The sequence below is a fragment of the Morone saxatilis genome, unplaced genomic scaffold, assembly GCF_004916995.1.
Source record: "Morone saxatilis isolate NCDOM2014 unplaced genomic scaffold, NCSU_SB_2.0 Contig9, whole genome shotgun sequence".
Classification (NCBI taxonomy): domain Eukaryota; kingdom Metazoa; phylum Chordata; class Actinopteri; family Moronidae; genus Morone; species Morone saxatilis.
The window spans coordinates 5,612,507-5,625,042 of NW_023340268.1; the positions used below are offsets into that span (position 1 = coordinate 5,612,507).

Sequence of the window (12,536 nt, forward strand, 5' to 3'; positions counted from 1 at the left end):
CCGAAGGGATGCAGCCAATATTAGCCTTGTTGACTGACATCGGCCTTACAAATCAGACAGCATTCACCAATATCAGTGGTCGATGTTTATCAGTTTAGCATCGATTTTGCGCTGGTTAAATGTTGTGTCAAACTTGAGTATTGGAGAAATAATCACCTCTGTTTTCCAGCACTGGCACAAATTGCACACAAACACTGATGTGCTTCTTGTAGCAGCACAGACAGGCTGAGACATGGTGAGAGGCTGTTCAGCTCTGAGTCTTAAATCATGGATGAGAAGAGAAATAGACTGAGCTGCAACAAGGCAGAAAGGCTTATCTCTGTAGATTTCTTTTGGTTTCCGTGGCACAAAAGGGCGAATAAAAAAACAACAAAGAAAAACATCAGCTAAATTGTTATTTTAAACATCGGTACCAGCCCAGAATTTCCCATAACGAATGCTCTTGCATCAGTCAAGTGATGAAAGCATGGATTAAAGTTTCGGCAGCAGAAAGGTAGAAGAATAGGCTGAGACAAGTTTTGTATTGTTAAAGAGATTTGCGTGGAAGCTGCTCTCGAAAATTACTCCAAAGTTACGGATGTGTCGGGGTGAGAGAGAGAGTGGAGTTACCGATAGTGAGGCAGAAGTCGTGAGTAGTTTAGGTGAGGGATTTGGAACCAGTGATGATCATATCGGATTGATCCCAGTTTAGTTTTTTAGTTTGAGGAAGCTGGCCTGCATCCATGGTTTAATTTCAGTGATGAGTTGCAGTGAGGATGGATTAAGTGGCGATGTAAAGCTGGACATCATCAGCGTAGCAGTGGAAGTGGGGACGATGACGACGGATGACGTTACCAGGAGGGGGCACGTAGAGAACAAATGGGGAGGGCACCAAGCACTGAACCCTGGGGGACACCTTGGGACAAATGAGTGTTGAGGTTGTTGTCTGTCTGTGAGATATGACTTTAGCCAGGAAAGGGTAAGGGAGAATTTAAGAGAAGAATGGTCTCTGGAGAGAAAAGTTGACAAGAGTCTGAGAGGAGGAGGAGGAGGAGGTTGAAACTGCCCTACAGAATAATTTACAATACTATTTAGATTAACCTTCAACATGCAATAACTGGAGATGGTTTACGGAAAGACATCATACTGCAGTTAAAAGTTAAATATTGTTCAAAAATGTTCCAAAATGCTTTTCCGGCCAGCAGAGGAAGGACTGAATGGACATTTTAACTCCAGAGTTATGGCTAACTTATTGTAAATCACTCCAGTAATGATATAACTGCTTCTCCTGTTTCATCATTATTCACTAATAAGTGAAAGCTTATAATGTCTGCCTCTCCCTCCTCTTCATTCTTGTATGAAACCTCCTGTGGTGGTTTGGCATTGAGAAAGAACAACTGAACAATATTAATTGTTGTGAGCTGAACTGAAACAGCGTTCTCTATTTCAAAGGCTCCCTCAAGGGCTTTTTTCATCTGTGTTTGGCTTGCGTTTAAAGGGCAGTACCACTCGTTTATCTACTTTATTCCTCTTGTCCACAGTGTCCCCTCAAATGCATAACTTTTTTCTTGTTATCAGTAACAAAAATACTTAAACTTGTGTTGCCAACAAGATGTTTTATTGCTGCAACTTTAGCTTTTTTTGCCGGATGATTATATCTGGCTCAGAAAAGTAATAGGGCTTCTCCCAACATCCCCTTTACAACTTCAATCATTTTGCACATGACTTTTTAACTGTATTGCATTGAGACTGTGCCACAAAAACAAATTCTAAACTACAAACAAATACATAATCTCCCAGGACGCCCTTAATTTCAGCAGGATTTCCTCCAAAAGCACAACTTTGTCCAATATTTAACTGGACCGTAGTTTCTCATAAAAAATCTTTTAATCTTTTAAATCTCAGTTGCCTCATTATGGAGCTTTTTATGTCTGCTTTTCTGGCTGCATGACACTAAACACAATCCCTCTGGGGGAAATTGGGTTGAAATTAACTCAAGTTTAACTCCAAGCATGTCTTTTTCATTTGTCATCATTATGACCATGAAGATTGTTTGGCCCATCTGGAGTGTAATTGAAAGCCACATGTCAGCAAGCAGAAAATGAGAATGAGAAAACAACAAGGTCCACAATAACAATACTCGGTATAAGCTTGGTTTAGGTCAAAAGATATCCACGTCTTTTGTTTAGAACTGGGCTATATTTGTAAAGTTTGTTTATCTTACGGTTGTTTCATCAGCATTTCAGAAACTATATTTTCACTGTACTGGTGGCGGTTGCCCTCCCTGGTGCCCCTGTGCCCTCTTGGATGCCGATATGGTAGATAAAACATCTACGCCCTTCCAGTGGAGAAAGCACAATAAAATACACCATAGGGTTTCCTTACAGTGGAGAAAACACAATAAACTGCCCTCTAAGGTGACCTTCCAGTGGACAAAACACAATAAACTGTCCTCTAAGGTGACCTTCCAGTGGTCCCCACTTCACTGTCACTTTTCAACCAAGTTTATCTCAAATTTAACTTGGATGTCTGGACAACTTTTGATCGCCAGAAACTGGTAAAATGTAATGACTTGTCAGGAGCCTCTTAAAAACAAGATAATGCATCTCAAGAGTGTTATCCTGAATAAATGATTTGATTTATAGTGTGTGGAGCAGAGGAAGGACAGGTGGAAATAAAGCTGGGCACATATTCAATAACATTATCCCACCCATTATTACTGAACACAGTGAGGAATTAGCAGGGTATGTGACCCCATGTTCTGCAGCAGCTAAGGGAAATGAGTGAGGAAATGAAGTGTGGGAGGTTAAAATACCCTCCTGTGGAGCGGTTAAGACAGGGCAGGCATGGCTCAGAAAGATATATACAGTGTGGGTAGAGATTATGGATAAGGAAAGGTCTCTAGAGTTTGGGAATATGTTCATGTTCAGGATCACAACGTTTGTAACATGTTCAAAGGCAGGCGCTGAAGTATTTAACTTGGAAACAGTAATTGTTTATCATTTTCCCCCCGCTATTTTGGGCACCGAGTGGCTTTGACATGTTTCTATAATGTCAGAAAAGAAGAGGTGGGTTCAACAAAGTGCAGCTGAGAAAGCGTGTGGCTTTGAAATCTCCCTGAGGGATCGAGGAATGAGCCAAGACCCTCCTCCTCCTCCTCCTCAGAGGTGGAAGACGTCACTCGGTAGAAACGATGAGTGGACTGGTGCACAACTAATGAAGGCCACTTGTTTTCTCAGAAAAGCAACTTTAGTAGTTTGTTATGAAGCTGCTAAGAATTAAACTTCAGTCATTATGATGGTTTCCCGCTCCACGGAGCAGAATTTTACAGGTACTGCCTTTCATGCTCTGTAACCTCCAAGTATTTGCATCTGGTCCGTTGAGGAGTCATCTTGCAAGTGCAGTTTACATTCCTCATGTCTGACTGCTATCAAACATTTTGTTTCTAATAACCAATGATGCGGCAATTTCAGATAAACATAAAAAGGATAAACACAGTCTGCTCTCAGTCATGTCCTAAAGCCGATGCCAGAAGCAGAAACTCCCTCTCCTCCGTGGCTTGACTTTTTCTCCCAATGCCATGTTAGCACAAAACTGAGGACATCCCTTATGCTGTACATCCCTCCCTGCAGATAACAGCGCTGCTTCCTCTTCAAGGGCATCAAGCTAGGTCAACAAAACAAGGAGGAAAACCAAACTGAGACAAAACATTACATCCTATGTCTGTTTTCTGTCAGATTGCTGTCTGGATGGGGGAAATCAGCCCAACTTCCCTCCTAAAATGTCTAAAGAGGTTCAGGTTTCTATTCTCGTCCGTCCATGTCTACGATGAATGCAGTGATAGAACAATGGTTTTCCTTCCGGACATAGTCTATCAGGTTTTAAGCTTTATGTTTCTCTTCCTGAATCACAACATCTGCGAACACATTCTGTGGTCTCCAGCTGTTGTCTGTCATCAAATTCTCCTTTCGGCCTCCAATAGGGAATTCTTATGGGACTGGTGCCAAAACACAACAGCATCTAATTAAAATCCATCATTGTTGAAACTAATATTTTATGGTTCCTATAGGACAGTCCATTATAACTTTGTAGCCGGCTATGCAATATAGGCAAATACAGTGTGACTCGTACTGTAGAAACAGTGAGAAACTAAAGGTTAAGCACAGAGCAGAGCCAGAAGGTAATTCGTTTTAGCTTAGCATAAAGATTGGCACTTCTAGTCTGCCTAAAGCTTATTTTTTATATTATGGTAATGGGATTTTTAAACTTTGGACAGAGCCAGGCTAGCCGTTTACCCCTGTTTCCAGTTGTTATGCTAAGCTAAGCTAATCGCCTCCTCTCTCAGCTCCACACACACACAAACACGAGAGTGGTATTGATCTTCTCTTCAAACTCTCAGCAAAAAAAACGAATGAGCCTTTTTCCCAAAATGTTTTTAATGAATGAATTTTTAGATCCAAAATGAGCTTATTGAATTATTAGAGCAATTTTAAACACAATTTATGAAGCCTAAACAATATATAGGCCCATATATACTGTATATTATTCAGGAGTGATTCAATTTATTTATTAATAAGGTTTTTTAATGGCTCCAAAGATGAAAGAAGATAATTATTTGCTGCAATACATCTTGCTTTAAGGTGACAACTGACTGCAAATAAAAATCTGTTAGGCAGTCGTTCATCTTGCCACCATCCATACTGTCTGACATTAATAGCCTAAAACAATGACTCACATGTTGTCAGTGCCTTGTTTAAGAGGCGTTCACTTTACCCTACAGGTGTCCTCTTGGACCACAGCCAGAAATACTTGTCACCCCTGTTCTCCTCCTTACCGTGAGACATTAAACCAAACACTCATCCATCCTGTCTAAGTACTCTCTCTCTCTCTCTCTAGTAGCACGGCTGCTTAAACTATTTAAGCCCACAATTCACCTTGATGAGTGGACATTCTTCACCGATACACTGTCTGTCCCGGTGACAGATTTACCGGAGTCACTTGGCTCTGAGAGCTTTGTAGTGGCAGCCAAATGGCAACTGTCTCCCAGGATCAGCCACGGGGCCTCCTGTCTCATGTCCCTTCATGGCTCGCTGGTGTTGTTTCACTCCCCAACAACCTGACAGCTTCTTACGACCGGAGCCAGGAACTCTGCGAGCCGTGAGAGCTGCTGCTGGGTGTTAGTGTTTATTTTCCCAGTGCAGGAATTTAGACTTGTGTCTGAGGTTTACAAACCAGATTATTCCATGATGAAAACCGCTGTCACACGTAATAAAAATCTAGTGGAACAAATATGTAGGTAAGCGTTAAATCTGTCACAGCCACAAAATATTAATCCACGCATTATAAAACAGCCTCAGGGCCTTTTTTGGGGTGACGTTGTTACGTTCACAGGCGCCTGAGTCTGAGCTGTACACACTAACCTGTCTGTTTAAAGAAAGAGCTTCTTGATAACACTTGAACTGTTACACCTACTAAAGAACTGAGACTATTTGTGGAGTTAAAACCAGAAAGTGGCTAACAAAGTGAGTTTTTAACGTGGCTCTAAGGATGGATATGCCAGTCGATTGGACGATCCACGACTTTGGTCCACACTGAAAGATCTCAACAACTATTAGATAGACTTTCATTAAATCTGGTTCAGTTATTCATATTCCCCTCGGGATTAATTGTATAATTATACTATTATGAACAAATAACTGCTAAACCAAGGACATTCCCATTCTTCTCAGATGTACTTTGCATAGTGCTAATCAATCAAATGTTAGTTTGCTAATGTGCTAAACTAATAATGAACACATGGTAAACATTAAACCTGCTATCAGCATGTGAAAACTGTAATTGAGAGCATGTTAGAATACTGATGTTAGCAATTAGCTCAAAGCGCCACTGGGTCTAATATTGCATTTAGCATGTCGGCAGAACGGGAAGATCAGAAAGAAAATTACTGATTTATTCAGATTTGGGAGCGTTTACGCATTATTCCAAGATGCAAACCTTGTAGTCACATCATTTAAACAACCTAAATTAGCTACTTTTGTTGGTTGGTTTGGTGTTAAGTATTTGAAGTGCTTCATTAACAAGTTAAATTATATTTTTAAATGTGCTGTATTGGCATTAATGTTGGGTTTTATTTAGATGTATCTGCCATTGATGGTGGGCTTGCAGCCATGTTTCTAGCAGTTTTGTCAGTCACTCAGAGGCGGACATGAACATTTTTACCAATTCGGTTGCTCATAGTTACAGTCTAAACGATACGGCATAAAAACGTAAGTGCAGCCTTACATGGCTGTAGACTCCTGTTTTCCTCATGCTTTAACTTACAATCGCTGCTTTCTCTCTTGCTGTAACACTCATTAAATAACCCAAATGGTGTGTGTGCATTCAGTTAAAACAGGAAACTGTGCAACAAAGTTGGTTTTTAATTACCACCCCTCTTTACTGTTTATTCCCCCTGAACTGGATTAGGGTTCTCTAACAGCCTCTGAAGCTCAGAACAGTCCTCATATTGTGTGACTCCTGGGTTGCATAACCTGGATTTGGGGAGGTGAATGAGAATATTGACAGCGGCACAATACTGTGTAGACCATGCTAACAACAGAGGGAGCCCTGCAGCATCGAAGGAGAAGTGACACTCTCAAGCTATAAACTGTTAGAGATGTAAAAAAAAGAAAAGAAAAACAAGGCTGGTCTCTTATGGCTGTCAGATGACTGCGCTCCCTTTCATCCCCCCAGTACAAAGACGCTCAATGTGGTGTGGCTTCCTGCAGATCACAAGGCCAATTTCAGCTGCATGCCTACAAATCAAAGTGAACACACATTGTACATTTTTGTTGCCGCTGATTAAAGATCTCGTCAGGATAAATTGCTTCTTGCTGTTTCAAACAATGACGATATTCTGAGATACTGAGTTGGCAGTTCTGTGACATCAGTTTTGGTAACTTTAACATGAAAATCAGCGTCAAATATCCAAGTGTATTTAGCAATGAGGCTGAGTTTCACTTTATATGTTCATTAAAATCTTTTTTTCCTCCTCTAAATTATACTAAAAGCATAACATGACCAGTGTCAGTGGATATTCCTCACAAATAAACTCTCATATTGAACTTAGAACATAAGAAATAAAGTGCTTTTAAAGATGGAGTGAGTGTCTGGCTTTGTTTCCTGCAGATCACAAGGCCTATCTCGGTTTGCACGCACACAAATCAAAACGAACAATGTACATTTTGTTGTCTCTGATTAAAGATCTCAGCGGGCTGAACTGCGGTTTGAAACACTGATGTTATTGTGAGATACTGAGTTGGTGGTTATTTGGATGTGAACAGTATTTTTCTTGTAAGGTCAGCTAAACATTCAGCTTCATTTAATTTAACTTAATATCATCTTTTCAGAGAAATTTGTTCTTTCACAGTGAATTTAGCCCAAACCATAACATGATCAGTATCATTGGATATTAATGACACATAACCTGTAACACTGAGTCTGTAACATTAGGGAATTTAAAGACAGAGTACATGTCTGGCTTTGTTTTATGAGTCTCCAGCTGCCTGTTTGTTTATCCAGTGAAACAATGTGGGCCGCAGCTGCAGTTTCACCTCTGTGGCCGTCGACTGAGCTGACAAACAGATCTCAGTCAGACAACAAGTCAACAAGTCACCACCGTGCCACGACTTCATCACACAGTGGCCTGATGGGATAGTTCCCAACCTGTGGGTCAGGACCCCCACCAGGGGTCGCGAGATGATTAGCGTGAAAAAACTAAACTTTTCTCAGATTTCTTTTTAAACCCTGTATAGTTTTACTTCCTCTGGCCTCTAAAATGATTTATTTTATGTTTAATTCAGGGCAAAATATAAATTTCCGAGACAAGAAAAATGTCATCTAAACTCACATAAATATTGTCATTATTACTTTTTAGAGTCTGAGTTTTCATACATCTCCATGGTCTTCCTCAGATCTGGTGCAACAGAGCAACTCAGTTGTTGTCAGATGACCTACAGTATAACTTAAGTATTGTAACAGCAAACTCTGTCTGCAGAGGAAGACTGTGAGATGTGGTTGAAAGCTCAGGGGAAAAGCTAGAAAGTGGACTTTAAGATTGTTTTTTTTTTTGTCAAACGGACTGCTTCCAAGGTCAAGAAGGCACTTAAAGCTCAAATTGTTCTTCATATTTGTGGAATTGTGTGCTTGCCTGTAGTCAAATCTCCTATTTTTGTATTATCGGCTGACCTGCGCTACAGGAGGCATGCATTTGCAATTCATTAAAAGTAAACCAACTGAACACTGTCTTTATATTCTTTCCAGGAAATCTGTAGCTAAATGATTTAGTAATTACAGGCCTGTGACAAGGGGTCAAATGTAAATATTGTTTGGGGTCACGAGCAGAAACATTTTGAGAATTACTGACTTAAAGGAGTGAGGTAACGTAGATTAAAGAGCCATAAAGTCTGCATATGGAGGTGGTGGGAGGTAACTGCAGTCATATATTCTGATGAGTTGGGAGTGCGAACGTGTTGACCTGAACAAGACTAAGAGTCTACAGCCATAGTTTAGCATTTTAGCATAACTAACATAACATAACTAACAGTTGCTAATTAGTGCTAAACACAAAGTACATTGGAGGCTGATGGGAATGTCTTTTGTTTTGCAGGTATCTGGTCATAAACCAAAGTATTACAAAAGACAACTTTGTCTTGACAACTTTTTTGGTTGCTCGAAGGGAAGTCTGGGTTCATTAGGATTCATCCTCTGGGGACAATGAATGTTTGCGAAATTTGATGGAAATGCACCCAATAGTTGTTATTCAAATGTCTTTTTATTAAAGCGACCCGATAGTTGTTGAGCTATTTGGGCCTCCGTGGTGGACCGACCAGACTGACATTGCCATCCAGAGCCAGGCACCAGCTAAAAATATATATTTGAAACGTATAAATGTTTTGATGATGAATAAAAGAATTTAAGTAGAAAGGAAGATTGAAACGATTATAATCAAGTGCTCCTAAAATGAAGTATCTGTAGTCAAGTTACTTTGGCAATGTAGTTGTTACACTTGGATTGTACTTGTGGGTGAATGTTGGCTGATGCAAATAAACAGTCGGTCTGATCTCAAATACCGACAACTATTATCCAAAACAAATACACAAGTAAACATATTTTCCCATCAGCTGCCAGCTGACATTGCATGGTTCAAGACCTGGGTGTTAATGGGAACAAATGTTTGTTTTCTGAGAGACTGCTGGGCCTGACGTCTCATGTTTGCTGCTGGATTTATTTGATTTTGACTGTGACCGTCGTCTTTGTGTCGGAGGGGTTTAGAAAGGATGAGGGTTGGTTTCTTTTGATTGAGTCAAAGTCATTGTTATCAGGTTGAGAGCAAGAAAGGGCAATTCAAACTACTGGTGAAAATCTAACTTTAACACTTGCAGAAAGAACAGATTTAGGCCCCTTTTAAAAAGGGACATTTACTCCAAACTGAAGTGGAAACTGGATATTTCATCTGACTCATTAAAGGAGAAGTTAGATATTTGGGAAAATACACTTACTCACACACTTTATTGTTCTTGCCGAGAGTTAGATGAGAAGATTGACACCAGCTTCATGTTTGTATGTTAAAAATTAAGCAGCCATTTAGCTTAGCTTAGCATAAAGACTCAAAACAAGTGGGAACAGTTAGCCTAACTCCTTCTAAAGATACCAAAATCTGTCTGCCAAGACCTCTAAAGCTCACTGATTAACACGGTATATCTTGTTTCTTTAATCCGAACAAAGCAGAAATTGTAAAAATGACCATTTTTTTTGGTTTTGGATGCAAGTGGAGGAAAATTAAATCGTTTAAGGACATTTCTCCTTGCTTTCAATCCTTATGCTAAGTTAAGCTAATTGCTTCCATCTTTATGTGCTATTTCTTGGAAATGTTCCCAGCCAAGAAATACTCAAACTGTCTTTTGTATACTTATGTTTTTGTACTGTTTTTTAAAAAATAAACAATTTATAAAACGTTAATTAGGGAACTTTAGCAGTGCTGCCTTTAGACAGAGCCAGGCTAGCTTTCATATTTCATAGTAATGGTATCTCAATCTCACTCTCAGCACGAAAGCAAATCAACCGCCTTTCACCAAAATGTCAAAACTAAGGCCCTTTAAAACCCATCCCAGGCTGTAGGCTACAGCAGGAATGGGAAATGGAAAAGACGATGATGATGTGTGTGTGTGAGACTGACTCATGATGAGACTTTTTACGAGCGTCTGTCACTTGACAATCCCAAATCATCTCCCGTTAAGCGTTTCATTTATATCTGGCTCGTCTCCAGTGATTGTAAACAGGCCCAACCTTCGCCCAACGCAAGAATTTCAAGAGGAATGTGACTGTGGTCAAAACGTGGCAAAATCATGCGGTTCCAACTCTAAAGAAGAAGAAGAAGAAAAAAAGCAAACAAAAAAAGCATTTTTCTTCCGCCCTCTGTTTTCTAAAAAAAGACAAAAAAAAAGTCAGGAATTCCTTTCTGTGTGAAAGAGACACACATTTCTTTAGAGGGGTGAATGCAACCAGAGCTGATTGTTTCAATGAACGTATTAATTTCGGCCAAATGCATTGGAACATGATGGTGGTAAAGGGGATGGAGTGTGGTGATGGAAACTATGAGCGGTGCCGGAGGGGGGGGGGGACTGAGTCTCTAGAAAGAAAATCTGTAATTTTCTGAAGGAGACATGACATCACCTAACTCAACAAGACTGAATGGCTTGTTAACGTGAAATGAATTATTTAAATAAAAAAAGACACAATTGCACAATATATTAAGCTTTCGTTGTCGTTTTGTGTTCCAACCCACAGCTGATAAGTGAAACATTAAAGCAAGGGATTGTTTCCTCAAAGGTCTCCTTGTTCTTCTTCTCATAAATCCTACGCCGCACTTATTCGCAGTATCAGTTACGCATTTTGGACCCCATTCAGGCCCCCAACCCCCAGTAACAACCACTATTTCCTCACTCTAAAGAAAGAACATCCTTTCTGGTCCATCCTGGATGTGGAGGGGAGGGGTGTCAAATATTTGGCTTGAAGAGATGCATTTCTTGCATGATTTAAGATGATTGTGCTTTAAATAAAGTGAATTTGGCACCACTCTCCTATAAGACGCACCTTTTATAAGTCACTAACAATGTCTTTATTGCTAATAAATAATCTACTAAAGCTTTATAGTGCAATTATAAGTCACGCATAAGATCAAAGAGTGGGTTGCCAGGTTGTGAAGAATCACAGACAGGTGTTTCAGTTTGGTAGTAATGTAGTTAGAAATGTTTGTTATAATATTAAATGCTCAAAGTTCTCAGTTTCTAATGATCAAGTCTGCAGAGATTAACTCATTAATTATTAGATTTTAGTCTAGCAGCTCTACTCTGCAGCCCTTTCATAAAAATCTCATTAAAGCCATTTAACTGCTCTATAAAGCTTTAGTAAATATTTATTAACCACTAATAAAGCCATTATTTACAACTTATAAAGGCTTTATAAAGGAACCCTCATTAGAGAGTGGTATCGTTAATTTAAAGCCTCACTGTATTCACTTAAAACAGGTTAAAAAAAAAGACACTCAAAATGTGCTTGAAGCTTTAAAAAGGCGCCGTTTTTGCACCTGGTGAAGTCAGGTGAGGATCTGTGCAGCCTCAGCGGAGCAGACATCGCTGCTTCAGGAGATTAGATCAATGCAAACACACCGGAACACACTTTAAATCCACTTATCATTTAAGTTTTTTCACATCACAAAGCTGAGTCGTATAAAGCGCATAAATAAACGTACCTCTCTTTACGCATTAGCGGCCTCTGAAGATGCTTCTCCGGACTCTGCAGGATCTGAGCAGTCTGACCGCTTCTGCTGGGCTCTGGTATATAATATGACAGATAATTAAAATCCTCCCTCGTGGACTCCTGCGAGCTGAAAACTGACGGGTTTCCACTGACTGAAGCATCTGTGTCTGGTGCGTAAAACCCAACCATTGCCTCAAACACCGCCCCTTTCTTCCCCTGTCTGTCTTTCCACTCCCTCTGCGTTTCTTTCACCTTGTGGGGGGAGTTCAAGCTGAAAGAAGGTGCACTCACTATGTTTTTTGGATGTAACTGAATATTTTAAATACATAGTACACTTTTGCTTTCCAGCTGCTGATGTAAAACCACTTTATTATCTCTCCTAAATGGAAAAAAATCCCCTATAATAATCTCATAGGAGCCATGGTAGTGCTGAATGATGAGTGCAGTGTGCTCTACAGTGTTTTAATCTAGCATGATATCACAATAAAAGTTATTTGGGGAGTTTGTAATTGTACATAATTAAATATATAAGAGAACAGCCTTGTGCAGCATCGTTTTAAAATGGTTTCCCCTCACAGTGATACTTTTATTTAAGTACATAATATTAATTTAGTTAGTATTTTTTAACTTGTGTATAAACAGTGATGAATGAATGCTAACTGTTTATACACACAAACAACTCTTACAATGTTATAAATTATGCATTTATTAACCTTTTATACGTGTTATAAAGCATTTATTAACAGTTTATACATGAA

The 12,536-nt window shown here is 39.6% G+C and overlaps 1 protein-coding gene across 1 annotated transcript in view; it reads right to left on the reverse strand.

Annotated features, from left to right (window-relative positions):
* The window catches only part of fhl3b (four and a half LIM domains 3b), a 19,748-nt gene extending 7,809 nt beyond the window's left edge, over positions 1-11,939 (reverse strand). Inside the window, exon 1 of the mRNA XM_035682044.1 lies at positions 11,771-11,939. The gene's annotated coding sequence lies outside the window, so the exon portion shown is untranslated. The remainder of the gene's footprint in view (positions 1-11,770) is intronic.
* Positions 11,940-12,536: the final 597 nt, after the last annotated feature.